Source organism: Heterodontus francisci, chromosome 7, assembly GCF_036365525.1.
Source record: "Heterodontus francisci isolate sHetFra1 chromosome 7, sHetFra1.hap1, whole genome shotgun sequence".
Lineage (NCBI taxonomy): Eukaryota > Metazoa > Chordata > Chondrichthyes > Heterodontiformes > Heterodontidae > Heterodontus > Heterodontus francisci.
The window spans coordinates 63,019,367-63,046,538 of NC_090377.1; the positions used below are offsets into that span (position 1 = coordinate 63,019,367).

At 41.2% G+C, this 27,172-nt stretch overlaps 1 long non-coding RNA gene across 1 annotated transcript in view; it reads right to left on the reverse strand.

Moving 5' to 3' along the window:
- Positions 1–157: 157 nt before the first annotated feature.
- LOC137371716 (uncharacterized) overlaps positions 158–27,172 on the reverse strand; it is a 38,816-nt gene continuing 11,801 nt past the window's right edge. Inside the window, exons 2-3 of the long non-coding RNA XR_010975276.1 lie at positions 686–2,837; positions 158–494 (exon numbers count right to left, since the gene is read on the reverse strand). This is a non-coding gene — a long non-coding RNA (uncharacterized lncRNA). The remainder of the gene's footprint in view (positions 495–685; positions 2,838–27,172) is intronic.

Here is a 27,172-nt window from a genome sequence, read left to right on the forward strand (position 1 = left end):
CTTTTGTTTTTTAATGCAGGGTTTATGAGTTTGCATTTGCTCTCCTCTAGTTTCACTAAGCTCAATCCTAAATATCTCCTATGATGAATTCATGGAAATGTCTCAATGCTCAGTTGTTTAGTTAAACTTTAATTCATCAGTGATTTTCCTCTCGGCTTTTTTTGCATTCTCAAACACCTATCAGTCACACTTGGTTAACTTTTTCTTTCTGTTATATGGGGTGACATATCTTGGAGTTCCAATCAATTATTCCCAACAGTGGTGCATTTTAACACATGATTGACTACAGCATCAAGGCACACAAATTAAAACACTTATGGGACTGAATTTGGTCTTAAAGTTTTAGCAAGGTTCAGCCATCTCATTTTGCATCCAGACTGTAAGTGGAGCATCCCATCTTGCAGAAAAGTGATATCCTGTTCAATTGGAAAATGCATCTCCTCCCAAAAAAAAGATGGCACTGAATAAGCAGCATTCAGGTTCTGGATTGAATCCTAGAATGTGGAATGCATTAAGACAGTGAAAAATAACATACAGTGACTGTAGAGAAGCAAAGACTGTAAAGTTTTCAGACTTTTACACATAATGAATTGTTTAGACCTTTGCCTTTTTATTTTACAGCAAGAGTGGAACATAATGTAATCAGATACGGAGCAAACTATTTACATCAAACTTTGCGGCCTACCTGCTTTTGGGATTTAATGATGTAAGATTTGCGGTCTGGCCTCAAATGTCAATGACTTACTTTCCCATTTTCATAGGTGATTTCTGTAACCAGAGGCACGTGCACAAATCCTGGGTTCACTTATATAGAAGGTCAAAGTTGGTCAGTGAGCCAAGAAATACCATATCAAGGTTTCTTTCCCATCCAATCCAGAGAAGTATAAATTGTGGAATTAGTGTATTGATTGAATGCTACAACTTCAAGAAATGAGCTTTACTGCCTTGACAAGATTATTTTATCCTACTTTACTTTTATTATTATGTGTTGTATCTGAGCCATCCTTCAGGCATATGAAGTGACAGTTTGAATTTACTCAATAAAATCTACCAGTTAGGAAACCTACTGAGCCGAACAAAAGATGAAAACAATTGTGTGGGGAAGGTGCACAGTTTAGTGTACACAAGCATGGCACTATCTGGGAAAAGAATATTAACTGAAATTACTTTCTGATCGATGTATTTCTATGGAAACAAACAATAAATGTGTAAGATCTACTCACTCCAGCTGGTGTGTAGATTATAATGTCTCCTGAAAATCTTTAGGGCCGGAAAAAAATTACAAGTAAAACAATGCATTTGCTAATGATTTTTCTCATTTGGCTGCAAATTTATAGAAAACAGATCACAAGTGGCATTTTAGATTTGAAAAGGTTTCAGTACAAATATGAAGAAACAACTACTTCCTAAATGAAAAATGGATCACAGAGAATTAGATTTATTTTAATCTTTTATACTTTCGATACAATTCACCCTGAAATCTCTTGTAATTCATTTTAAAGGGTGTTTTGCACCAATAGGTCAAAGGTATCCTTTGACTGGCTCATGCACAATTATTAGGTATTTATTATTTATGTTTGACATTGTCTATTGTCTTAGTTCTGGTTCCCCCTGTAGTTTGTGTTTTCCATCTACACCCCAGCCTCACCCCAGCCCAGTAGTAATTTGTGCTGTAGACCTCTCTCTGACTGTGGCCAGTGCCACTCTGTGATCAGCTGATAAGAACTGTGCACGCAGCAGGATGAAGTGGACATCAGTGACCGGCCTCCCTGAAATGAGATGCTCCACTATTGTGGGATATTCCACCTCACTGGGTAGCTACAAATAAAAAAAGCATGCAGACATCAAGCGTGGCAAAAGGATTCAAAGGACAGGGAGTCAGAAGTACAACTGTCTCAGTAGAAAATCAGCGCTACAATAATTAGGCTACAGACATGTGCCTGCTGCTATTGTTCAGTTGAAAAGTTTTTAGTTTTCAATAAAATTGATGAGTGAAATTTACAATCATAAAATTCTATTGGTATAGGAACTAAAGATTGAACAACTAAATGAAATGATAGTATTCATTATTGTGGTGTCAAATGTGGTGGGTGGGGAAGAGAGGGAATCACTTCTTAGGGCTGCAGTTCTGATGTGGATTGTGGATGATTCCTTTCAATCTATCAACAGTACGTATGATGAATTTTGTTGGTTCTCTGTTTAGCCTTGTAATGGAACATCCTACCACAATGGGAGAGGGGAGTAATCTGACACTCCTATGAGATGGGGGATGGGTGGTTGATTTATTTAGCTAACCCACAAAAGTGACACAAATATTAGAAGCAGCACATCAGTGCACGGGATGCATTCCTGATTGAAGGAGTGCAGTATTGATGTGGGAAGTTAAAAAAAAGAATGGAAGGAAACCGATTGAAAATAATGCCAGAAAGTCTTGTGCAACATGCAAGGTTCTGCTTTTTGTCTGGGCACTGTACTTGGAAATTACTATGGACTAAGATTTGTCAACAAGACTTTAACAACGCAACTTGAAAACAATTAGCAACCAAAAAGATTTTTTTAAATCAAGGTTTTTTAAAAAACAAATATCAACTAAGTGTATGTAACATAAAATTTAGAACATAATATAGGGTTTGCGACCCTCCAAGATTGTCCTGGAGTGTCCTGGAGTGTCCGAAGAAGGGTCACTGACCCGAAATGTTAACTCTGCTTCTCTTTCCACAGATGCTGCCAGACCTGCTGAGTGATTCCAGCATTTCTTGTTTTTGTTTCAGATTTCCAGCATCCGCAGTATTTTGCTTTTATTGAAGATTAATTTCCTGGACCCAGGTACAAGCAACCTAGGAAAAAAAATATAGGGGCATTAAAAAAAGCTGTGTTTTTCCAATTTCCTTCAATACTTTTATTTATTGCTTCTAAAAGTATTGGAGATAGGGAAAAGGCTATTTTACTGGCTGGACAGTTGGGGGCAGAAGGTCATGCGATGAAACCACCGGGAATATGCCCAACCAGAGCTGATAACCCTAACATAATAACACAGTAAATTTGTAACTTTAATAAACACAAATGTGTTTGATGAGTATGCTTAAAGACATCTAAAGACAAGTGAAGCAATATTAAAAATAACATTGCATTATTTTATCCAAATCTCCTGTTTTTAAAAAATGGGCTGGATTTTGTTCCCAGCCTGACGTCGGGTTCCATGGCGGGGGACCGGAAAATTGGACCGGCAGCAGCCACCACGGAACCCGATGCTGGGATTGTCGGGCCCAATGTTCCTGGAGGCGCAGAAGCTCGGTGGCGGCCTGTCCGCCGTTCTGCAATGGGACTTGACTTAGCATATTTAAATAACACATTTGCATGAATTAAAATCTAAGCTGCAGTGATCTTAACTTCAGTTCCCGATCCTCAGTATGATGAGTGGCACTCACGCGCCTTCTCTTTCCCGTCCACGGAAAGCTGGCGCCACCGAGATGGGAAAGGGATGAACTCTGCACTCTGATGGGTGGGGTGGGGAAAGGGGTGAACTCTGAACTCTGATGGGTATGGGGGGGGGAAACGGGTGAACTCTGCACTCTGTTGAGTAGTGGGGGAAGGGGTGAACTCTGAACTCTGATGGGTATTGGGGGGGAAGGGGTGAACTCTGCACTTTGTTGAACTGTCTGCAGAGCTGGCAGTCTTTTAAAAATGGCGCCAACACCTGCTTCCGTATCGGTGATGCCATGAACGGCATTGCCAAAGCCACCCTGCCACATGATTGGGGGGGGGGCCGCCGTGAATATGTAAAATGGCCGCTCACTGCAGAAGCGCGGTGGCACCGGTCCCGTGCATGGAGGACGCTATTTTCCGCGCCCGCTGCCTCTCCCGGCTGCACTACAAAATCCAGCCCAATATGTGAACCTACATTTTTCTTCCATCGACACTTTAGGAGGTGGAAAGTGATTGCATTTACTCAAAGCAGGGAGGGAGGGAGATTGCTTCTTCTTCTATGGAAGCAGATGTCCAGTGATTCAGCCGGTCACATTCACATTAATAAAATGGAGCAAAACTGCCTTTGCCAATGAATTGTGGGCCTTAAACCAGATATAAAGTTATTTTAGGCAAATGTCTCAAATGCTTTCTGGGTTTGGTCAAGCAATGCCAACCAAAAATAATATTGAAGACACCCAGAGTAGGAGTACCAATCTCCCCATTAGAGTGAAAGCATTTACTGAATCCTCTAGATCTGATCCAACTCTATGGACTTTGTGGTGAGGTAAACTCAGTGTACAATTTGTGAGGAGCTCATTTCCTTTATTTAAGTCATTTTTTGAAACTTCAACATCCAGTTCCCTAGCCCAGTGGTTCTCAAAGTTTTTTGGCTGAAGGACCACTTTTCAAATGGATTAGTATCATTAGTATTAATACTGACACGGAACACAAAAGTCCGAGTGTATCAAGCCTGTGTCCTCAGTACCTTGCTCTATGGCAGCGAGGCCTGGACAACGTATGTCAGCCAAGAGCGACGTCTCAATTCATTCCATCTTTGCTGCCTCCGGAGAATCCTTGGCATCAGGTGGCAGGACCGCATCTCCAACACAGAAGTCCTCGAGGCGGCCTACATCCCCAGCTTATACACACTACTGAGTCAGCGGCGCTTGAGATGGCTTGGCCATGTGAGCCGCATGGAAGATGGCAGGATCCCCAAAGACACATTGTACAGCGAGCTCGCCACTGGTATCAGACCCACCAGCCGTCCATGTCTCCGCTTTAAAGACGTCTGCAAATGCGACATGAATTCCTGTGACATTGATCACAAGTCGTGGGAGTCAGTTGCCAGCGTTCGCCAGAGCTGGCGGGCAGCCATAAAGGCGGGGCTAAAGTGTGGCGAGTCGAAGAGACTTAGTAGTTGGCAGGAAAAAAGACAGAGGTGCAAGGGGAGCCCCGACAAACAAATTTTTCTGCAGCACCTGTGGAAGAGCCTGTCACTCTAGAATTGGCCTTTATAGCCACTCCAGGCGCTGCTCCACACACCACTGACCACCTCCAGGCGCTTACCCATTGTCTCTCGAGATAAGGAGGCCAAAGAAGAAGAAGTATCATAGAACCACCCCTCCCCCCATTTAAATTATAATACCATATCAATGAAAACATTTCATAGACACAGTAACCGGTAAATGTAATAATCTACCAATGTAATGCTCACTGGCACTTGAAACCAGTGTAGTGAATTCTGTTCCACTATTCAGCACAAAGTCGACAAATGGTTATTAACATTATAAATCTTCATGCCGTTCTCAGAGAATATAAGAACATAAGAAATAGGAGTAGGAGTAGGCCATTTGACCCTTTGAGGCTGTTCTGCCATTCAACAAGATCATGGCTGATCTTTACCTCAACTCCACCTTCCCAAACTATCCCCATGTCTCTTAATTTCCGTAGTACCCAAATATCTATCGACTTCAGTATTGAATAAACTCAACAATGAAGCATCCACTGCTCTCTGGGGTAGAGAATTCCAAAGATTCAGAATCCTTTGAGTGAAGAAATTGCTCTTCATCTCAGACCTAAATGGCCAAACCCCTTATTCTGAGACTGTGACCCCTTGTTCTAGATTCCCCAGCCAGGAGAAACATTTTCTTAGCATCTACCCTGTCAAGCCCCTTAAGAATTTTATATGTTTTAATGAGATCAGCTCTCATTCTTCTAAACACCTCTATGCACGCTTCCCTCTTCATATGTGCTTCTGCACTCCACTCCTGCCTCAAACCAGCCTCCGGCTGCTGCTCCTTTGCTTACTCAGGACCACTTTCTGTGGTCATTCATTAAAGGTCTATCGGTAAAAGTAGGTAAAATGATTTCTTTGATACACCCTTTCAAAGTCTCCGAATCATCCTCTTCAGATTATTTTGCGGAGCCCGCGGAAAGTCTCCACCGACCCATAGGTGTCCACTGACTTCAGTTTGAGAACCACTGCCCTAGGCCAAAGAGAGATGCAGAGGGCCAGTGACAAATTAGAATTGAGTAGAAATATTACAGATTTAGGAACTTGCCCATTATTTTTTAATTATTACAAACTTCTCTAGTTTCTCCTTTGTTAAGTTATAGGGGTTGGGTTTGGCTTTTGGATGACTGACCAGCAGAGTGCACGATGAGTTGCCTGTGCCTGAAGCAAAGAAGCAGCTGCGATTTGGAGGCACTGGCCTTATGACAGGGTGAGCTGCAGGGCATCATATGGACATCCAGATGCCACTTGCTAGATTGAGAACTACCATTATTGGGCCACCATAACCAACAGCAAGATAAGTTCTGGGGGGAGGAGGATCATCATGATGGCGGAGGGAAGCTCCAAGAGCCCACAAAAACAATTCTAAACTTACCTTTGATGGGCCTCTTCAGCTCTATCCTACCCATAGAACCGATCAGAGGCTGTACAGTGCGTGTTGCAGTTCCAAACTGAAATGGTAATCAGGGTCTTAGTTATATCATAAGACCACAATTTATATAGTCTAAGGGGTCGACTGCCTGAAAGGTAGAGGTGTTTTGGACACTTGGAAGTCGGACCCTTTCGAAATGGAACCGGCCATATCATCAGGGTTAGTGGGCGGTGTAAGGCTATCAATCCCATTTTGAGGCCGTTATTGACCCATTAACGCCAGATAAGGCAAGTGAAAAACAAGTCCACAGTGTCCCCTCCCAAGATTAGCACACAATTTTTTATGCTTTGGCTTTTTTCCAAAAAATGAGTCTTGTGTTCATGACAAAGAGGTTGCTTTCATAAGCAAACAAAATTCTTCAACCTGATGTGTTCTGCATACAGGCCAGTGTGTCTCAGTTCAACAATTAACTCTAATTATGAAATACGGTCAGTGGAATTTACGTGGGATGCCTGTCCCATTTTCTTATCACTTCTGGAGGGTGGAAAATATCATGTTGCCAGGCCAATATCATGACTGACCTTAATTTGTAGTACCTGTTCTATTAATACATGATTTCTATCCAGGCCAAGAATAATCCATTCCTCCCTCTTTTGCTGCAACTTCAGCAGGAATGCCATTGGCTGTAGATTGTAAGTTTTAACTGTGGTAAATTGTTTGCTGAATTCTTTTTATCATCTTTTGAAATGACAGTTTAACGAGAAACAGTTTCATTAAACTGTCATAACTTGTCAATTGCTGTCTATTAATCAAATTACACCTTTTGTTTTAGTGGTCCTGAAATAAAATATATTGGGCTGAATTTTACTGGCCCCTGGGTAGCAGGCTGGGAGACGGGGGGCAGGGACCAGTAAAATAGCGAGGAGCCACATCGAGATGGCTCCCTAACGCAGTCCTGCCGCTGGGGCATTTTCTCAGCGGCGGCACTGGATGCGGAGTGGCTGCCCACTCTAAGTCACATTGCGTATTTAAAGGCCCTATTGGGGGCCATTTTACAGAGCTGACAGTGGGATGACCCCCCCACCGCTTGGGGAAGCTGCCAGCTTAATGGAGGTGGCCTCCCTGCAGCAGCTTGGGGGACCATTAGAGCCAGAGGCTCCATGGCCCAAAGAGGAGGCCACAGGCAGGGAGGGCAGTCCCCTTGGCCCCAATAATCCCCCGCAGAGGTTTTCCCTTCAACCCTCGGCCCCTTGAATTTTTCATTTTTTGCTACTTTCCTATCAGAGGCTTGAGGTCTCCTACCTGCCTCAGAAGCGACCATCTCTCCCAGTGGCAATGCTGAGACTCCAGGGCTGCCAGCCTTCTCATTGGGCCAGCAGGATCAGGAGCCTGCCCACGGTGGGCCCGCAGACAGCCAATTAGGAGGCTGCCTGTGGTAAAATTGCTGAGCTGCTGGCAAGTGCGAGCTCAGGACCTGCTTTTCACCCTGATGTCGGGGTCCTGAAGCCCGCAGTAAAATTCAGACCATTGCGGATGAAAATGCTTGAACCCACTCTGCCACTGCTGACCGCTGACCTCCACCCATGATCCCACTGGAGTACCAGACTCCATGATGAGGTCACTTATTTTAAATATTTCTGGTGTGTACCCTGTACAAGTATGGGCAAATCTTGGGGACCCATGAAAGGGAGGAAGAGAGGTAATTGTGGTCCTGCAAATCTGCATTAATTGCTGCTGTTGGCACTTGAAAGCATTAGCAGGCAATTAGCCCCATTTACAAGAGGACCAACGTAAACCATTTTAAAGGCTTAATTCTATGGTCTTCTGGCCTCCTTTGGCCTGAATGCTATTATCTTGCCAGTGTCCAGATTGTTAGGTACTTAGGAGGCAGAAGCCATGGAAATTTCTGTAGGGGAGGCCATCCTATTGGCCATGCATTCTTCCAAAAGTCATGGGCCTCATACGGGGTGGACATAACCTTTGTCCACTCAAGCCCCAGCAGGAATTTGCCATGGTGTTTCACTGGGGTGATGACCTGCCATTTCTGGGTTACACCTGACTTTCCATACCTTCCAATGCACTCCTGTCCATACTAGGCTCGGAGAGTGCCCTAACCCGTGAGCAAAATTCAGTGCCATTGTAGGCAATGAAACTGATAAAGCTGTAAGTGGGGAATTTGAATTATTTTTATTTCCCAACATACTCATCAGATTGATATTTGCGAGCCAACCTGTTGTTTGGTGCAAGAGGGAGAGAAAACAACAGAATGTATTTATCAAATGATATTGCATTCTGTATCAAAAAGGCAGGAGGATCTTTGTTTGACCTCACACAGAGATGTCATCACCAATAAAATTATAGGCTAAGTACTCAAAAATCGTCACTTCCAGCTTGGAATTATTTATGGAATGAGAACAGATCAATGTCGTATGTAAAAAAATTAGAGATCACATGACAACAGATGATTTTTCTTGAATTAGTCTGGAGTTCTCCTTTAAGAAATGTTATCATTCATTTATATTACTAAAAATTCAAGACTGGATCTTGCATCTCTTTACCTTAAAAAGCCACTTAAAAAGCCATAGAATCATATAATGCACCTATGATCCTAAGCTCGAAACTATTCAGAACCCAATAACTTACAATCTTATCAGTTTCATCCCCATTGCCGCTGATAGATGAGGGTGAAACTAACATATTTGTGCTATTAAATAACATGCTCTTACTAGATTTTGACAATATATCTACATATATTGGATCTTCCAGTTTCCATATAACTATTGATGCTAATTTTTTAAGGTTTCTTATAAACATCATGGCATAATTAGTTCCAATAGCCATCTGGCCAGAAGAAGGTGCAAAGTATTTAGTACGCTGGCTCTCCATCTCCCTCCAGATGTTTAGCTACAGGGTAGCATTATCACAGCAGTTCGTGCAGCTGTTTAGGGGAAAGCAGAATATATAAAGCATGGTGTATCACTTAGAGGCAGCAATGAACCATATTAATCAGTTCATAGAATCTGTATTAATTATTTTATTTGCATAGATTGTAAGTATATTTATTTTAAATGCAATTTTATGCTGCATAGTTGAAGTATTCTATATATCCTGTGTATTGGCTTTAAAATGTTTCAGTACTATAAATTTCAACATAATCTTGCATATAGAATGCAATGATATTTTACATCACTCATTTCATAGTATATTGAAGATGGATCAATGAATAAGGCACCACCAAATTGTCATAGCTTTTTAATTATAATATATGAAGGATTTGCTTTTAGAATTCTTCTTTCTTTAAATTCATGGCAACATTGAATGGCACAATTTAATCATTTCAGTGCAATTAGCTGTGTAGCACCATACTAAACTATCAACATTTTAGATTATTTTGAATTGAATAACTTCATACTTTTCAATGCTCAGTCAGCAAAATGACATTCAAAATTGTAGTGGAATGTACAAACAAATGACGCACTGGGGTATTGTATGGTTGGTACAAACATGTAATTGTATTGGTAATGCCTTTTACCAACCTCTGTAGAATATGTGTCAACCTTCCACCAGCACTGTAGCACCTAGATTGATATGCCTTGTACAATATATAGTAGAGTTGTTCTATATGCAGTTCTTATGATGTATTAAAAATGTTGTTTATGTATTTTTTCTGCAGCTTTTGTAAATCATCAGAGAATTTGCCATCTCTCCTTGTTCTGCAGGCCTCACCCTATCCAAATGCAAATAACAAAGGTCATGGCCATTTGAAACGCCTTGTGGTTGAACAACTCTAATTATATTTACTCACATTATCTGACAGTCTCTCTTGCTGTCACTTCAACTGTGCAAAAAGCTCCTCTTTCCAAATCTAGATTGCTGAGAAAAGGTATATTATTGCATATATGTAGAGACGTGTATGCATATTTTCAGCCATATGGTAAAAGGCACCTGCACAAGCTAGTGAATGTTCTATCTACTGTGAAGGTTGACTAGTTCCTCTTAGGTTACTTCTAATAGGTAGGAATACATAGGTTTTAAAACAGGATGAATTAAACTTCGTAACATTTTGCTTTTGAATGACCTACTCTGTGAAATTACAACGGCAAACTAATCCTTTAGGACCAAGGGCTCTATCAATCTTTGGATTTTTCTAATGTGGAAGCTACTCAATTGCATCTCAGAAATCAGGGAGGTAATTACTCATGCAGACAGCACAAAATGAAAGAAAAAAATGCAAGTTCTGCTGAGTATCCCTTTTAGAACAAGCTGCGGAATAGTCTATGCAGCTACTATAATCAGTCAAATTCTTCTACTAATTTTTCAGGTGTTGAAAGCAATAGTGAGAATACATGCTGCGAAAGTTAACAAAGGAAAGCAGACTTAATGGAGGTTTGTTCTGTGAGTGAAGTGCCTCTCTTCCGCAAGTACTTTCTATGCAAAGGTCTGTTGAAGATCGACTCCACATAGATAAACCACTTGTGCCTCTTCACATGCGTGCATTATGTTTTACAATATGTGGATTGTTAGAAAACAATCCTTTTATTCCTGACTCATTTTATGGTTCAGATATAGATAATCTATTTATACCTGCTACTATAAGAGTTTCAAAAACAGTGTTGGTTGAAACACTTTCTGAAACTTATTAAAATATAACATCCGGTGTGAATATCTTAATATTTTCCCCATGAATAACTTCATAACTATTTTAATTAATTCAAAATTTTGAAATATTTTGGCCGGATTACAGAGGAAAACTTAAAAATGTCATAATTTGCTTGAGCAGATAAAATTGGGCAAATATCCTTTGGAATAGAAATCAATGCTTTGTAAAACGCATAATGGAAGCGAGTCTGTTTTATATATTTTAATTGTGTGCAAACATTGGTAATCATGATAAATCAACATGGAAAGCAGCCATTTAGCATTTTTAAATGTGTGGTGACTTCTTAAAGTTGAGGGCTGTTGTCATTTTGGACAAAGAGTTACAGTGTGCAAAAAAGCAAGGAACAAATTAAGGAAATAGCATCTGTTTTTAACAGATACATGAAGAAAATTAAATGACAAGGAAATATTTATTGAAGTTGATTGTATAAAACTAACAGTCACTAGAATGTTTATCTTTTTATATTTTATTTATTTAGAGATACAGCACTGAAACAGGTCCTTCGGCCCGCCTAGTCTGTGCTGACCAACAACCACCCATTTATACTAACCTGACAGTAATCCCATATTCCCTACCTACACTAGGGGCAATTTACAACAGCCAATTTACCTATCACCTGCAAGTCTTTGGCTGTGGGAGGAAACCAGAGCACCCGGCGAAAACCCACGTGGTCACAGTGAGAACTTGCAAACTCCGCACAGGCAGTACCCAGAATCAAACCCGGGTCCCTGGAGCTGTGAGGCTGCGGTGCTAACCACTGCGCCACTGTGCCGCCCCATCTTAATTATATCCAAATTCATACAAGCTAATTAAATAATCAGAATAAATATTTTAAATAATTCTTTCCTAATTTTTCTTTCTTCTGAACATTTGTAAAGTGCATTTAAAAATAGAAAAGCATATAAATTAATTATCTTTATTATAATCTGGCATATTTGTAACCATTTCCTTCTCAACCCTAATATAACAGCACATTGACAATTATGGTATGTTTAACCAAATGATTGCGTGGCAAAGTTCTCATTTTTGATAACAACTCTGTAACGGTTTTCCTGGTGGTTTTCTTGGTTAAAATTCCAGGTTCAAACTCTATTCATTCTTGTGCACTTAAAGCTGACTGAAAAGCTTTACTAGGGACAGCCAGAGATGCCCTGGGGAGAGAGTGTGTAAGTAGCTCAGCTAGTAGCACAATGGAAATAGGAATCCTACATTATGAAAACTGACAGTATGGGGCATTGTTGGCAGGTCTGGTAATCCACCTGCTTGAAGAATTAAGTGTCATGTGAGCAGTGAACAATGCAGCATGAAGATATTAGGTAAGATTTTGCTTAATTTGTTTGTTGAGGACATTACTAAAGGAGCTCGGGAGAGTTAGCATCTTATTGTAAAGGCATGGGTGCAAAATATATCTGGGTACATTTAACTAGTGTGATTAAAGGCACGGAAGACAGTTGCATTAGTATTGTCAATCCAACTTAAATGAATATTAAACATATTAAACAGAGCAAAGGGATCTAGGGATACAGGTTCAAAAATCATTAAAAGTAGGACTGAAGGTTAACAAAGTCATAAAAAATGCAAACAAAGCACTGGGGTGCATCTCTAGAGAAATAGAATTGAATAGCAGAGAAATTATGTTAAACTTAAATAGAACCTTGGTTAGACCACATTTAGAGTACTGTGCACAGTTCTGGTCTCTAAATTACAAAAAGGATAGAAAGGCACTGGTGAAGGTACAAAAAAGATTTACAAGGATTATAACAGAACTGAGATGCTACAACAATCAGGAAAGACTGAACAGGATGTAACTTTTTTCTGTAGAGAAGACTGAGAAGTGACCTGATAGAAGTCTTTAAAATTATGAAGGGGGTTCAAGAGCATAGATGTTTCCACTTTTGGGGGTATGTAAAACTAGGGACCATAAATATAAGACAGTCACGAATAAATCCAATAAAGAATTCAGGAGAAACTTCTTTACTTGTTGGTTAGTGTGTGGAACTTGCTACCAGATGGAGTAGTTGAGGTGAATAGAATATTAGCAGTTAAGGGAATGCTAAATACACACATGGAGGAGAGAGGATTAGAAAGATATTTTGATAGAGTGAGATGAAGTGAGGTGGGAGGAGGCTCATATGGAGCATAAACACTATCATGGACCTGTTGGGCCAAATGGGTTGTTTCTATGTCGTAAATTCGATGTACTTCTATGTAATACAACTATACATACATACATACACATTTCTGTGCTGTTTTAATTTATAGCCAGTTAATTAGTTAAGCCATAATATTTCATAAAAATTGTTTTACTCAAAATAGGAACAGATTAGTTTCAACTTTACCACTCATGAAAAGCTTTTTCTTGTAGGTGGATGGTTTATTTTCAATTGACTTTTTCTGCTTGAACATTGCCCAATGTTATCAAAGTGATGATGCAAAAATGTCATCAAAAATTCATAGCTGCTCAAAATAACTGTTGTGCTTGGAAACAGCTTTCATCTGACCTCAAGCTGAATTTTAAAAGAGAGTTCCTCCACTTTATAGCATCAATGACTCACAGCTCCAAGTAACTTCAAATGATTGTATAATCACACCAGGAAATCCATCCACAAGTATCAACTATTTATATTTTCATACTTACATTTTTCTTCATTTCTGCAGCTATGTAAGAAATAGAATCAATGATCTTGGAATGAGTGGATAGACAAAATAATCCAATTGTGATGACTTACTACATAAGTTACCATAGAATCCAGTCATCCTTTGTGCTTATGCATTATGTGATCCAATTCTACTCTAATCATTAGGCATATTACACCACTCAACATAACCTATTATATATTTAGATTCTTGTGTCTGTGTGCATTGCCTATTATAAAACACTTATTCTCCGTAACTGTCACAGCCACACTTGTGCCACATTTCCTGCCATGTTATTTCCATCCCAAGTGTGAGCTTCTAAGGTATGTATAAGATATCTGTACTTACCAGGATACTTATGTTTGAGACTGCATAACGATTGTTAGCACAGCTACCCCTCCAACTCTGTTTCCTAGGTCTGATAACCCTGACACCAGATAGTGCTATAGGTAAATTTCATTTAAAGTTTTTTTTTCCCCGGGCCACTATGTTCCTTGCAGATAAGTTTAATTTTTGTTTTAACTTTTTTTTTCCCATCATGAGCATTGCACCTCCAGCACTCTACTTACCATCCTGGGTCTCAGGCTCCGCTTGACCACACAATAAGATGTCCTTGGCAGTTCTTTGGACATCTCTAACAGAGGAGCATAGAGGCCAGTCAGACCCGATAGCCTGTTCTGGTAGTCAATTAGTTCCTGGCTGATCTGTATTTTAACTCGATCTACCACCTTGATTCCATATCCTTTAAAACCCTTGCCTATCAAAAGTCTATCGTGCTCAGTTTTGAAATTTCAATTAATTTCAATTGACCTAGCTTCAATAGTTTTTTGCTGATGAGAATTCCAAATTTCCACTACCCTTGGTGTGAAGAGGTGTTACCTGACATCACCCCTGTGCAGCCTAGTTCTAAATTTAGGATTATACCCCTTTATGCTGGACTTCCCCAACAGGGGGAATCAATTTAGCCAGCTGCCAGGCAGGAAATGGAAGAAAAAAATAATGAAGTCCTGCCATTAAATTCAGCAGGATCTTCACGTTCCTGGCCTTGCCGGGTTCCTTGGCTAATTCTGGCCTGCACTGCGCCCTCCCCACCTCCCTACAAATTTCTGTGCCTAAGAGTTTGCTCCGAACTTATATTAAACTAATCCCCGTCACATGGTTCAATTTCTTACCCTAATTTGGGCGGCACAGTGGCGCAGTGGTTAGCACCGCAGCCTCACAGCTCCAGCGACCCGGGTTCAATTATGGGTACTGCCTGTGTGGAGTTTGCAAGTTCTCCCTGTGTCTGCGTGGGTTTTCGCCGGGTACTCCGGTTTCCTTCCACCACCAAAAGACTTGCAGGCTGGTAGGTAAATTGGCCATTATAAATTGCCCCTAGTATAGGTAGGTGGTAGGGGAATATAGGGACAGGTGGGGATGTGGTAGGAATATGGGATTAGCGTAGGATTAGTATAAATGGGTGGTTGATGGTCGGCACAGACTCGGTGGGCCGAAGGGCCTGTTTCAGTGCTGTATCTTTAAATAAAAAAAATAATAAAGAATCTGAGGAGAGAGGTTCACATAATTTTTTTAAGCAGAGGGTTGTTGGATCATGCAATGCTTTGCCACAGGGAATAGTAAAATAGAGATCATTTCATCTTTTTAGGGAAAATAGTAGACATTTTCAACAGGAGAAGATGCAAGGCTATGGGAAGAGCAGAGCAGTGGTATTAGTTATGGATTGCTCTTGCAAAGAGCAGGCATAGACATAATGGGATGAATGTTCTCCTGTGCTGTAAACTTCTACAGTTCTATGAATTGGAATGTTTTGGCACGCAGTACCAGAACAATGCCACATCAGAGTAAATCACTTTCCCTCGTTTGACCCCAACATATACTTCACCTCAACAATAATGCCTCTTACTGCGCTATCATTTAATATCTTTGAATGAAATTGCCAAATTTGTGCCAAATAATGGTCTTCCACTTTTGGATTTTTAAAAAATCTTCTCACTTCAGATTCTTTGGGCTCTAATACCTTAGATCACTCCCACAGGAAAGTCTCAAGTACAATATCTTGGGCTGTGAAATTGGGCTCTGTAGCACCTGGATTTCACCAAGGATGTGGTTACTGCACACTGTCACCTCCTGCAAGCCAACTTGCAGCCTCACAGCAGGGAATGCTCGGCGCTGCCAGTGGCCATCAAGTTCAAAGCGGCCCTAAATGCCGATGCTAGTGAATCCTTCCAGGCGGGAGCAGACGACACGAGCAACATCATACATTTTGCTGTCCATTACTGCATCAGGGAGGTAACAGAAGGCCTGTATAGAAGGAGACGGGACTTCATCACCTTCTCACTGACCGGAGAGAAGCAGGAGGAGAGCGCACATGGATTTGGCAAGCTGGTGGGATTCCCAGTGGTGCAGCGTGCAATAAACTGCTTGCACATGACTCTGTGGGCCTCACATGTTAAGGGGGAGATGTTCTGTAACTGCACGGGCTACCACTCTATTAACATCCAGTTGGTGCGCGACCTTGCCCAGAAGATCCTCTTGGTGAATGCCTGCTTTCCTGGCAGTAGCCACAATGCATTCATCCTGCACCAGTCACATCACAAAGAATCAGAGGCTGGCTGCTGGGTGACAAGGGATACCCGCCCTACACCAGGCAAAGACTCCTTTGGGCCACCTGACCATGCAACGACACTGTGCCTATAATGAGAGCAATGCAACCACGAGAACAGTCATGCGGCACCATCGGCGTGCGAAAGCAACAGTTCTGTTGCCTAGACCACTCAGGGGAGTCCTCCAGTACTCACTGGAGCCTGTCTCCAAGTTCATGGTGGTCTGCTGCATCCTTCAAAACAACACTATCATGAGGGCACAGCCCTTGCCGCCAGGCGTATGGAGGTCACCTTGGGAGGAGGAAGAGGAAGAGAAGATGGAGAAAGGGAGGAAGCAACGAACATCCCTTTGCTGTGGGTGAGCTGCCCTTGAGCGTGCACTCAGACTCCAGTTCCCTTGTGATATCATCCCATCTTTCCCATTGCTCCACAATTCTCCATCTTTCAATTCATCTGCAACATCCCATCAAAGCATCCTCTTGTCCAAAACCCTGAAATACAAGCCACCAATAAAAAAAACATTCTATAACAACATTATCCAAAGTAAATCCAATAATACACACAAAACTGAACTATTCACTCTAGTGCAATGCCTTTGTGCCTGTCTTATGGGTGCCTATGCTTGTCTTAGTGTCCCTATGTTGTACTACCCCAGTGGCTGCAGCATAGCTGGTGGAAGGGTGCTGACTTTCACTGGGGAAGCCTGCAGATGGCCTTGTAGGATGACCTTGAGCAGCTCAGGGCCTTGTGAGATTGGCTTTGGACTGCACCTCTTTGGCATGAGCGGCAGCTGTCTGGGCTTGGTTGGCTAAGAGGCAACAGCAAGGGCACTAGTGGAATGGCAGTGATGGGAGGATGAATGCTGTCATCCTGAGAGAGGATGGCAGGTTCCTGCTCCATGGAGACACTGATACTTCCCTGCGTGTCATCTCAGAAATCCTAGTAATCTATTGGGGAGCATTTTACTGGGTTGCTGTAAGAGCCTGCATTCGCCTTTAAGCACTGCTAGCCACAGCTATGAAAGCAGCAGTCTGAGCCTCCATGGCAACAAGCATAGATCTTATCACCTCTGTCTGAGCTTCCACTGCAGCACTGAGGCTTTGGGTGGCTTCTGCTTGTGCTGCAATAGAAGCTGAGACTTCGGCCACCAGATGTTGTACTACAGCTGGGCTCACAATTACTGTCATGGAGTTAGCCACCACTACCATGCTGGAAAGGATGGGCTTCAAGCTCTGTGTGAAGCCCTGTGCCAAATTGGAACTCGATTCCTCTATGCTCCTTGACAGGGACAAGAGGCTCTGTGGCAGGCTGATCAATGCACTAAGCATTTCTGTGTGTGTACCCATCAGCGTTCTCCTATATGCCACCCTATCGAATTCCTCATCTTAGCCCTCTGGTCAGTTGGCACACATGCTATCCTTTTTCCCTGGCCTGGTGGCAGCCCACTTATGTCTGGTGACTCACCACATGCTGTTCCCAACTCTATGCTACCATCTAAAGTTCCCACAGTGTCAATATCTGAGCTGGTGGTTGCAATGCCAGATCAAGTGATGGTGCTTCTACATAAGAGGTCAGGTGAACCTCTTACCCTGCAAGCTGAGGTTGCAGTGGCTGGCCAGATGGCAGATCTTGGATATCTGAAAGCAGAAGGGGAGGGTTGGGGTGGGGGAAGGGGGTGGGGTGGAAATGAAGAGGCCTTGGTCACATGATCTGCAACTTGCTCTTTATGTCAGATAGCAGAATGAGTGTGAGGAGGGATGTGTGAAGGTGCATAAGGAAAAAACATACTGTCACCCTGAATGTTCTGGGCGACTCTGGATGCAAGGCCTCACAGCCAACCTCATGATGCAGAGCATCATCTCCTCTAAAGGGATCAGTTGATGCAGGTGTGCCTGTCTTCCGCTGGTTCTCTGCTGCTTCCCATGGTTATGAACCACCTTGTCTTGCAAGAGAGAGAGAAGAATGTCAGTGAGCATGTTTCAATGTATTTGGGCAATGTGCCGGCAATAGCTGGAGGTAAGTGGAAGCCGTGAGAGGTGATTGTGAGGCTGGCAGCATTAGTACATGTGTGAGGGTGAAGTGGAGCATCTGGATGTTAGGTATGAGTCCTGATTGCTGATGATTGAGTGATGGAGGGTGTGGTGCATTGAGCAGCATGAGATGTTGGTGGAGCAGTGGGTGGGAAATGTCATATGAAGATGCAGTCACTGACCTTGATTATCTGTATGAGGTCATTGAACTTTTTGCTTCTGGCCAGACTCCGGGAATTGATTTCCCTGGTCATCTGCTCTAATTCCCCTTTCAAAGTGTGTCTTCACAGTCTCCTATTCTCTTGCAGGATCACGGTGTCTTTCCTCCATCATTAATGCCTCCAACACTGCATCAGGAAACCTGGGAGCCCTCGCTCTTGCCTGTTGCTCCATTTGCTATGCTTTTCCTTCCAGCCAAACGTTCCAGTGACAGATAGAGCCACTCCTGTTACATGAGTGCAGCTCCCCTTTAAGAGGGGCAGGTTGCCTTTAAGAGGTCCAGGCTAGCATGCTCGCCACACATGCTGCTGGGCCACCTGTTGAGCATGCAGCTAGTCAGCAGCGCATTCTGCAATGGACAACACAATGAAATCATTTAAATGAGTAAGCAGCACGAAGTTTGTGTGCTACCTTCCTCAATGGGACTGGGAATGGGGTAATTAGTCATTGTGATCTCTGTGCCCAAAAATGGGCCTTATCCAATCCCACCGCCACCACCCCCCACCCCACCTTTTACGTTCTGTTGTGATCTAAATAAGCTTTCAGAGCCAAGTTCGGAAAAAAGACAAGTAGTAATCTTACTTGATAACTGTTAGACACAGGCCTTTTTTCTCCCTCCATAAGATTTCACTTAAGTTTTCCAAAGTGGTAGAGCATCAAATCAGACCTCATTTTCTTCAGCACAAAGTATTAAGCAAATTCATTTAACAAATTTACTAACAAACAAATGATGCTATAATTTAGTTATATATTTTAAAGTAGAAAGTCTTTTTATCAAATTCCTCAAGTAGATAAATTAAATGTTCCACTGATACATTATTTTATGCATAACTTTGTAAAGACAATCCTTCTTACAATCTTTTTTGACTGCAGGAGATAGCTCGTCTGTCTTATCTTTTCCTGTGAAGTTTTCATTCGATTTGACTACCTCCTAAGTCAACTCAATGAACAGATTGAGTCACTTTCACTGGTGGCTGTGGCTATTTTAGCTTTTTTTTAATAACTGACAGTTGCATTCAAAATAATTGACTGTCATGCACAACACTGTCCATGCTTGTTCAAAGTTAGCTTGGTTCTTCCCCTCAAGCCTAAAGTTCAAAAGGCAGTTTGAGTTAGAATCACTCTCATAATATATGTATCAAGATAAGCTTGATACAGGATCCAAACTAAGAAAACTGCTTATTGACAGTAGCTAGATTTAAAAGGACAGCTATGAACTAAGACTAGGCAAAATTTTTGCCACAAATATGCAGTTGTGTTTTTCAGGCTAATAAAGTTCCTTTTGTGTATAACTTTTGCTACTTTGGTATTTTGATTCATTAGTCCAGGCTGGGTTAAAACCTGTCTTCCAAAGTTGAAAGGGCAGCATGTTAAGCAATCTCCTCTCCCTAGTTAGATTGATTTTTAAACAATTTTCTCCTTGGATTTTTCTCACTGTTGGGCTCAGAATCCTCCTCAGCTGCATTAAATACGTTAATTTTCCTCCTGAGAACGATTTATATGCGGTGGTCAATGTTTGAGTCATGTATGCTGTCACTATATTGTCCCTCTGCACTTTATTTTACCCTACCCTTTCACAATGGATTGCTGCCTATGGAACAAAATACACAAGCAACATTTAAATGAGCCTCCTGCATACAGTATCTGCGTGCTGATTCTCTTTCTTAAGCAAAGGATTTGAACCTGAAACTTGACTGACAATGCTACTCCATTGTGAAGTAGTTTGCTCCATCTCTGAAGTGAAAAATAAGCTTTTCATGATGGAATGCAACAGCAGTATTCGAGATTATAGTCTTAGCTTTTTAAACAAACTTTTGCCTCATTTTTAAAATCCAGTTTTTCCTATCTTAAATGACTTTCATACAATAATAATCACCAACTTGCTTATCAAACACCACTTCTTACAAATTAGAACAGTAAGTGCTGGAAATACCACTTCTTACAAACCCACTTTAAACTTTTTGTACATTTTTGCAGCATGGGTACTAGGTGAGTAATCCTAACTGATCTCACACTGCTGTATTGTAAAAGTATCTGCAGTGTTGACTGAGTAGTGTTTTATGCTACATTTTGACAGTTTCTGTAAGGAAATCATTAATGTCAATTAACAAAGCACCAGGCATGCAGCACCTCAAGGCAAGTGGGAAAATGTATCGTGTGATGTGGCACTGAATGGGAACATACGAACATATGAATTAGGAGCAGAAGTAGGCCATTCGGCCCCTTGAGCCTGCTCCGCCATTCAATAAGATCATGGCTGATCTGTTTGTGTCTCGAATTCCACACTCTCATCTACCCCTGATAACCTTTGATTCCCTTGCCCAACAAGAATCTATCTGCCTCCGCCTTAAAAATCTTCAATGACCCCGTTTCCACCATCTTCTGAGGCAGAGAATTCCAAAGTCGCACAACCCTCTGAGAGAACCCTCTTCATCTCTAATTTTAAAACAGTGCCTCCTAGTTCTGGGCTCACCCACGAGGAAACATCCTTTCCACATCCACCTTGTCAAGACCATTCAGGATCTTATATACTTCAATCACGTCGCCCCTCACTCTTCTAAACTGCAGTGAAAATAAGCCCAGTCTGTCCAACCTTTCCTCATAAGACAACCCTCTCATTCCAGGTATCAATCTAATAAACCTCCTCTGAACCGCCTCCAATTTACAACCTTCCTGAAATTAGGAGGCCAAAACTGCACACAGTATTCGAGATGTGGTCTCACCAGTGCCCAATATAACTGAAGCATCACATCCTTCCTTTTATTTTCAATTCTTGGCGTAATAAAGGATTCCATTAGCCTTTTTTATTACTTGCTGTACCTGCATAGTAACTTTTTGTGACTCATGCACTAGAACACCTAGATCCTTCTGCACCTCGGAATTCTGCAGTCACTCTCCGATTAAGTCATACTCTGCTTTTTTATTCTTCCAGCAAAACTGAAATCTGCCAGATTTTTGCCCACTCACTCAACCTATCTATATCGGTCTGCAACTTCCTTATGTCCTCTTCACAACACACTTTCCTACTTATCTTCGTGTCTTCTGAAAATTTAGCCACCAAGCCATCGCTCCCCTCATCTAAGTCATTGATATAAATTGTAAAAAGTTGAGGCCCCAGCACAGACCCCTGTGGGACTCCACTCGTCACATCCTGCCAATCAGAAAAGGACCCATTTATACATACTCTCTGTTTTCTGCCAGCCAGCCAATTTTCTATCCATGCTGATATGTTACCCCCTACACAATGAGCTCCTACTTTGTGCAATAACCTTTTATGTGGCAGATTGGAAATCCAAGTACAGAATGTCAATGGGATCCCCTTTGTCCACAGCGCATGGTCTCCAACAAAGAACTCCAATAAATTGGTTAAACATGATTTCCCTTTTACAAAACCATGCTGACTATTCCCGATTACCTTGAGCTTCTGGCCTATAGTTTCAGGTTTCAGGTTTCTGTTGAGTACGTTAATCCTGGCTGCGGATACTGTAACTCATTTCAGGATCCCCATGCTAAGGAGTTTCTATACCTAATCAGTGACTGGTGCCAAACCCCTACTGTGTGTGTGTGTGTGTGTGTGTGTGTGTGTGTGTGTGTGTGTGTGTGTGTGTGTGTGTGTGTGTGTGTGTGTGTGTGTGTGTGTGTGTGTGTGTGTGTGTGTGTGAATGTCAGGAGAGGACATAGGGGTTGGCTGTGATGACTTCAACAATTGAAAAGTTGGCTGAAACTTACTGACCATGCACACACAAAAATGGACATTTACATGAGGTATTTACATGAGACTGCTCTTGCTTTGGGTTACATAAGAAAATATAGAATGAGAAGAGGCTGTTCAGTTCATCAAGCCTATTTCCTGTACTGTCCTTTATGAACCCTACCAAAGTCTGAAAGCTCCCTAGTGTTGCAACTAACCACAGGTACATCTCCAAAAAGGTAAATCTCCATGCAGTTTCTCCCAGTTTAATAACTATTGCTTCAGGAGAAATGGACAGACAATTGAAAGGAAGAAAAATAGAAAGATGGAAGTTTCTTCCATTGATTGTGAATAAAAGAAAATGTCAGCTTGTGCCTTTTTTGCATAGTAGTGTTAAAGTAGCATATTTTAACAATTTTCCAGCATGTCTTGCCTAGTTCATAGTAATATTCAGGAACCTTAGCTTTCTGTATATTATTTGATAGCTATTTTTTAAAAGACTTGTTTGTTGGCTTCTTGTTTTTGGCTTGTTTTATCCAGATAATAAATATTAATATTTTGAATTTAAAAGAATTAAACATTTAATTATTTTTCTGTGTATTTGTGATCATTCTGCAATTTGGACCCTTTTTTTCAATCTTTCTTGTAATTGTATCTGTTCATGATCAAACCTCAAGATAAGCTGTCATTTATTTTGCGTGATTGTTCTGGAAAGGACAGTTTGATCATATTAACATTAACCAAATGACTAATTATATATGAATATGCATTTTTGTGCATTTATGATCAAGTTAATAGACCAATTAAAATAATTTGAAATAAATAGCTGAACAATGTCTTATTTGTATCACTATTATTATCATATTGGTTTGGGCAGTGTGCCAATGATATTACAGCCATTGAAGCAGTCATATGGTTGTGTAGTTTTGCCATTCAGTTGGCCCAGGATTGATTATACAATGAGGACTGAGGTACAGGGTTGATCATACAACTCAGCAGTTTCAAAGAAGAAAAAATAGCAATTCTGAAAACAATCACACTAATCAAATGATTCAACTGGTTGGTGATCACACTATACAGCGTGCACCATTTTTCAATTCTGTGACATCAGTAGTGTAACTTGCATTACTTCTCACTCATCAAATACATGACCAACTGAGGTAGTAAGTCAGTTAGTTATAGATGAGCTCTCCCAGTAAATGAACAGCTAGTGCTCAGAAAAGAAATGACCAATAACTTGAACTCATAAGGATTCACACTGGAAGCATTGATTTAGCTAACATACCAGCTAGTAGTATTTGAATTGATAGTGCTTTTTTTGGAGCAACGTTGAGTATCAGAGGGAAATATTTGGGTTGTTTAGTAAGTAAACTCTTCAGGCTACAGTCAATCATATCTGATAACATCTTATGGATCCAACCTTCAGCACATCGAGCTACAAATTCTGTTTTAGACAACAAAGGAAAAGGGGGAGGTGGGTTTGATAGCCTTGAGATTCAGTAGTGTTACATTATAAATTAGAAGAAAAAAAGCAAATCTATATACATCTGTTGCTGAAACAGAACCTAGAAACTGGATAGAGAATTAGATAGTTGCTTGAAAAAGAATACTAAAGGGTGCAGAGAGTTAGCAGGTGAGATAAAACCAGATGACTCATTGGTGAGAAACACTGGCACTGACTGATGTATTGAATTTGCTGTAACCTTCTCTGATTCTACTGTTCAGGATGAATGCAACCAAAAAATGTTTAAATACTGAACTCTCCTTCCACTTCAAAAATTATATAAAAAATGGGAAAATACCCAGCAGTAACCATAGCTTTAAGTATTTTGAATATTGTATGTAAATAGAAATCATTAGAGGACCCCTAGGACCCGATGGGTAACTATATCACTCAATATGGTACTCAGCAAAATCTATCAAGAAGGCCCGAGGTGTGACTTCTGCTTTGTGCTAAGTAAGTGGGTGTTGGGCGGATTCGTGTTAGAACTGAGATAATTAGCCGTAGTACTCCTGGGATAGGAAGGGCAAAATAAGGCAGGGTGATTTATTCTGATTTCACACAGTGATTCTTGCTGAAATGTGTGTATGTGCCTGCATGCATTTATGTGTGCATGGGCTTTCATATGTGTGTAGAAGTCACAGGAAGACATGAAACTGAGGTGCAGTGAGCCCTTCCCCGCCCCTTCCTACTCCCTAAAGTCTTAACTGCTTGATGCTCACTGTCTACTCTCACACATGAAGCTTATCAGAAGCCTAATCGTGGAACTGAATCCCAGGGTGCATAATAATTTCCAGGAAAATAGGAACAAAAAGGATTTTTTTTTTAAATTACAGAACATTCTTGACAATTTAAAATTTCCCATGTAACTACTTTAAGTTTATTTAGAAAGAATTTTTAAAGTTGACAAATATTTCAGAGGTGTTTAACATTGGAGCCTTCAATGCAGGTGGTACACAAAAATCAGACAGACCGGCGAGCTGTGTTTTCTGTGTAATAGATTGCAGCCATACTCCTTCATCTGTGGAACCAGCTCATTTTGCAGGTTGACACCTACGGATACATGACGTGCCCACGCTAGCAAAGTTAACGTTTCAGGTCAGTGACCCTTCATCAGAACGTTAACTCTGCTTCTCTCTCCACAGATGCTGCCAGACCTGCTGAGTATTTCCAGCATTTCTTGTTTCATAGTAACATAGGAAGATAGGAACAGGAGTAGGCCATTCAGCCCCTTGAGCCTGTACCGCCATTCAATGAGATCATGGCTGATCCGCGGCCTAACTCCATATACCTGCCTTTGGCCCATATCCCTTAATATCTTAGCTTAATAAAAATCTATATATCTCAGATTTAAAATTAACAACTGTTCTAGCTTCAACTGCTGTTTGCGGGAGAGAGTTACAAACCTCTACCACCCTTTGCGTGAAGAAATACTTCCTAACATCTCTCCTGAACGGGGTCTGGTCCTAATATTTAGACAATGCCCCCTAGTTTTAGAATCTCCAACCAGTGAAAATAGTTTATCCAGCCTTTCTTTTCCTGTTAATATCTTGAAGACTTCGATCAGATCACCCCTTAACCTTCTAAATTCTAGCGAAAACAGGCCTAATTTGTGAAATCTATCCTCGTAACTTAACCCCTGTAGTCCAGGTATCATTCTTGTAAACCTACGTTGCACTCCCTCCAAGGCCAATATATCCTTCCTAAGGTGTGGTGCCCAGAACTACTCACAGAACTCCAAGTGGGGTCTAACCAGGGCTTTGTACAGCTGCAGCATAACCTCTGTGTCTTTATACTCCAATCCTCTAGATATAAAGGCTTGTATTCCATTAGCCTTTTTGATTATTTTCTGCACTTGCTCGTGGCATTTTAAAGATCTATGCATCTGAACACCCAAGTCTCTTTGGACATCCACTGTAATGGAACCTCTTCCCATTTAGAAAGGACCCTACTCTATCCTTTTTTGGTCCAAAATGGATAACCTCATACTTGTCCACATTGAAATCCATCTGCCACAGTTCTGCCCATTCATCTAGTCTGTCAATACCTCCTTGCAATTTTATGCTATCAGCTAGACTGTCGACAATGCCACCTAACTTTGTATCATCAGCAAATTTGGACATATGATTTACTATGCTATCATCCAAGTTGTTAATGAATAATATGAATAATTGAGGCCCAGCACAGATCCCAGTGAGACACCACTAGTTACATCCTGCCAATCAGAGTACTTACCCATTATCCCCACTCTCTGTCGCCTACCACTCAACCAACTTCCGAACCATGTCAATAATTTTCCTTCAACTCCATGGGCTTCTACGTAGTGAACAATCTCTTATGTGGGACTTTATCAAATGCCTTCTGGAAGTCCATATAAATAGCATCCATAGACATTCCCCTGTCCACTACCTTAGTCACCTCTTCAAAAAATTCCATGAGATTTGTCAGGCATGACCTTCCCATCATGAATCCATGCTGGCTGTCCCTGATTAACTGAAAATTTTCTAGGTGTTCAGTCACCCTATCCTTGATTATAGACTCCAGCAACTTCCCCACCACTGATATTCCCCCTTTCACCCTTCTTAAAAAGTGGAGTGACATGTGCAACTTTCCAATCCAGAGGGACCACTCCTGAATATAGGGAACGCTGAAAGGCATCTACAATGTGCTCCCCTATGTCCTTTAACACCCTCGGATGGAAACCGTCAGGTCCTGGGGATTTCTCACTCTTTAGTTCCATTAATTTCCTTGTTACTGATGATTTACTTACGTTAATTATATTAAGTCCCTGTCCCCTATCGGCTATTAATTTTTTCGGGACTTCCGGCAAGTTATCCTCCTTTTCAACTGTAAATACTGAGGCAAAGTAATTGTTCAACATGTCTGCCATTTCCCCATTATCAATGACAATATCTCCATTTTCAGCTTTTAGTGAGCCTACATTGCTCTTGACCACCCGCTTTCTCTTTATGTAACTATAACATTTCTTCTTATTGATTTTGATGTCCCTTGCAAGTTTCCTTTCATAATCTGTTTTAGTAGCTCTTATGAGCTGCTTTGTGACCCTTTGCTGGTCTTTGTATCGATCCCATTCGGCCGGATCTGTGCTGCGTTTTGCATTTTTGTGAGCCCTTTCTTTTTGTTTTATGCCATCCCTAATCTCTTTAGTTGTCCATAGCTGTTTTTTCTGTGAAGTGGAGCTTTTTCCTCTCAGGGGTATATACTTACTCTGTATCTCATTAAATGTTTCTTTAAATATTCTCCACTGTTCTTCAGTCGTTTGACCCATTAACAGATCTACCTAGTTTACCGTGGACAGTCTCTGTCTCATCCCAGTAAAGTCAGCCTTACCCAAGTCTAAAATTCTAGTAGCTGATTCATGCTTTTCACTTTCAAATGCTAACTTGAATTCGATCATGTTGTGATCACTATTTGATAAACGTTCACGCACAGTTAGGCTATTAATTAAATTTGGTTC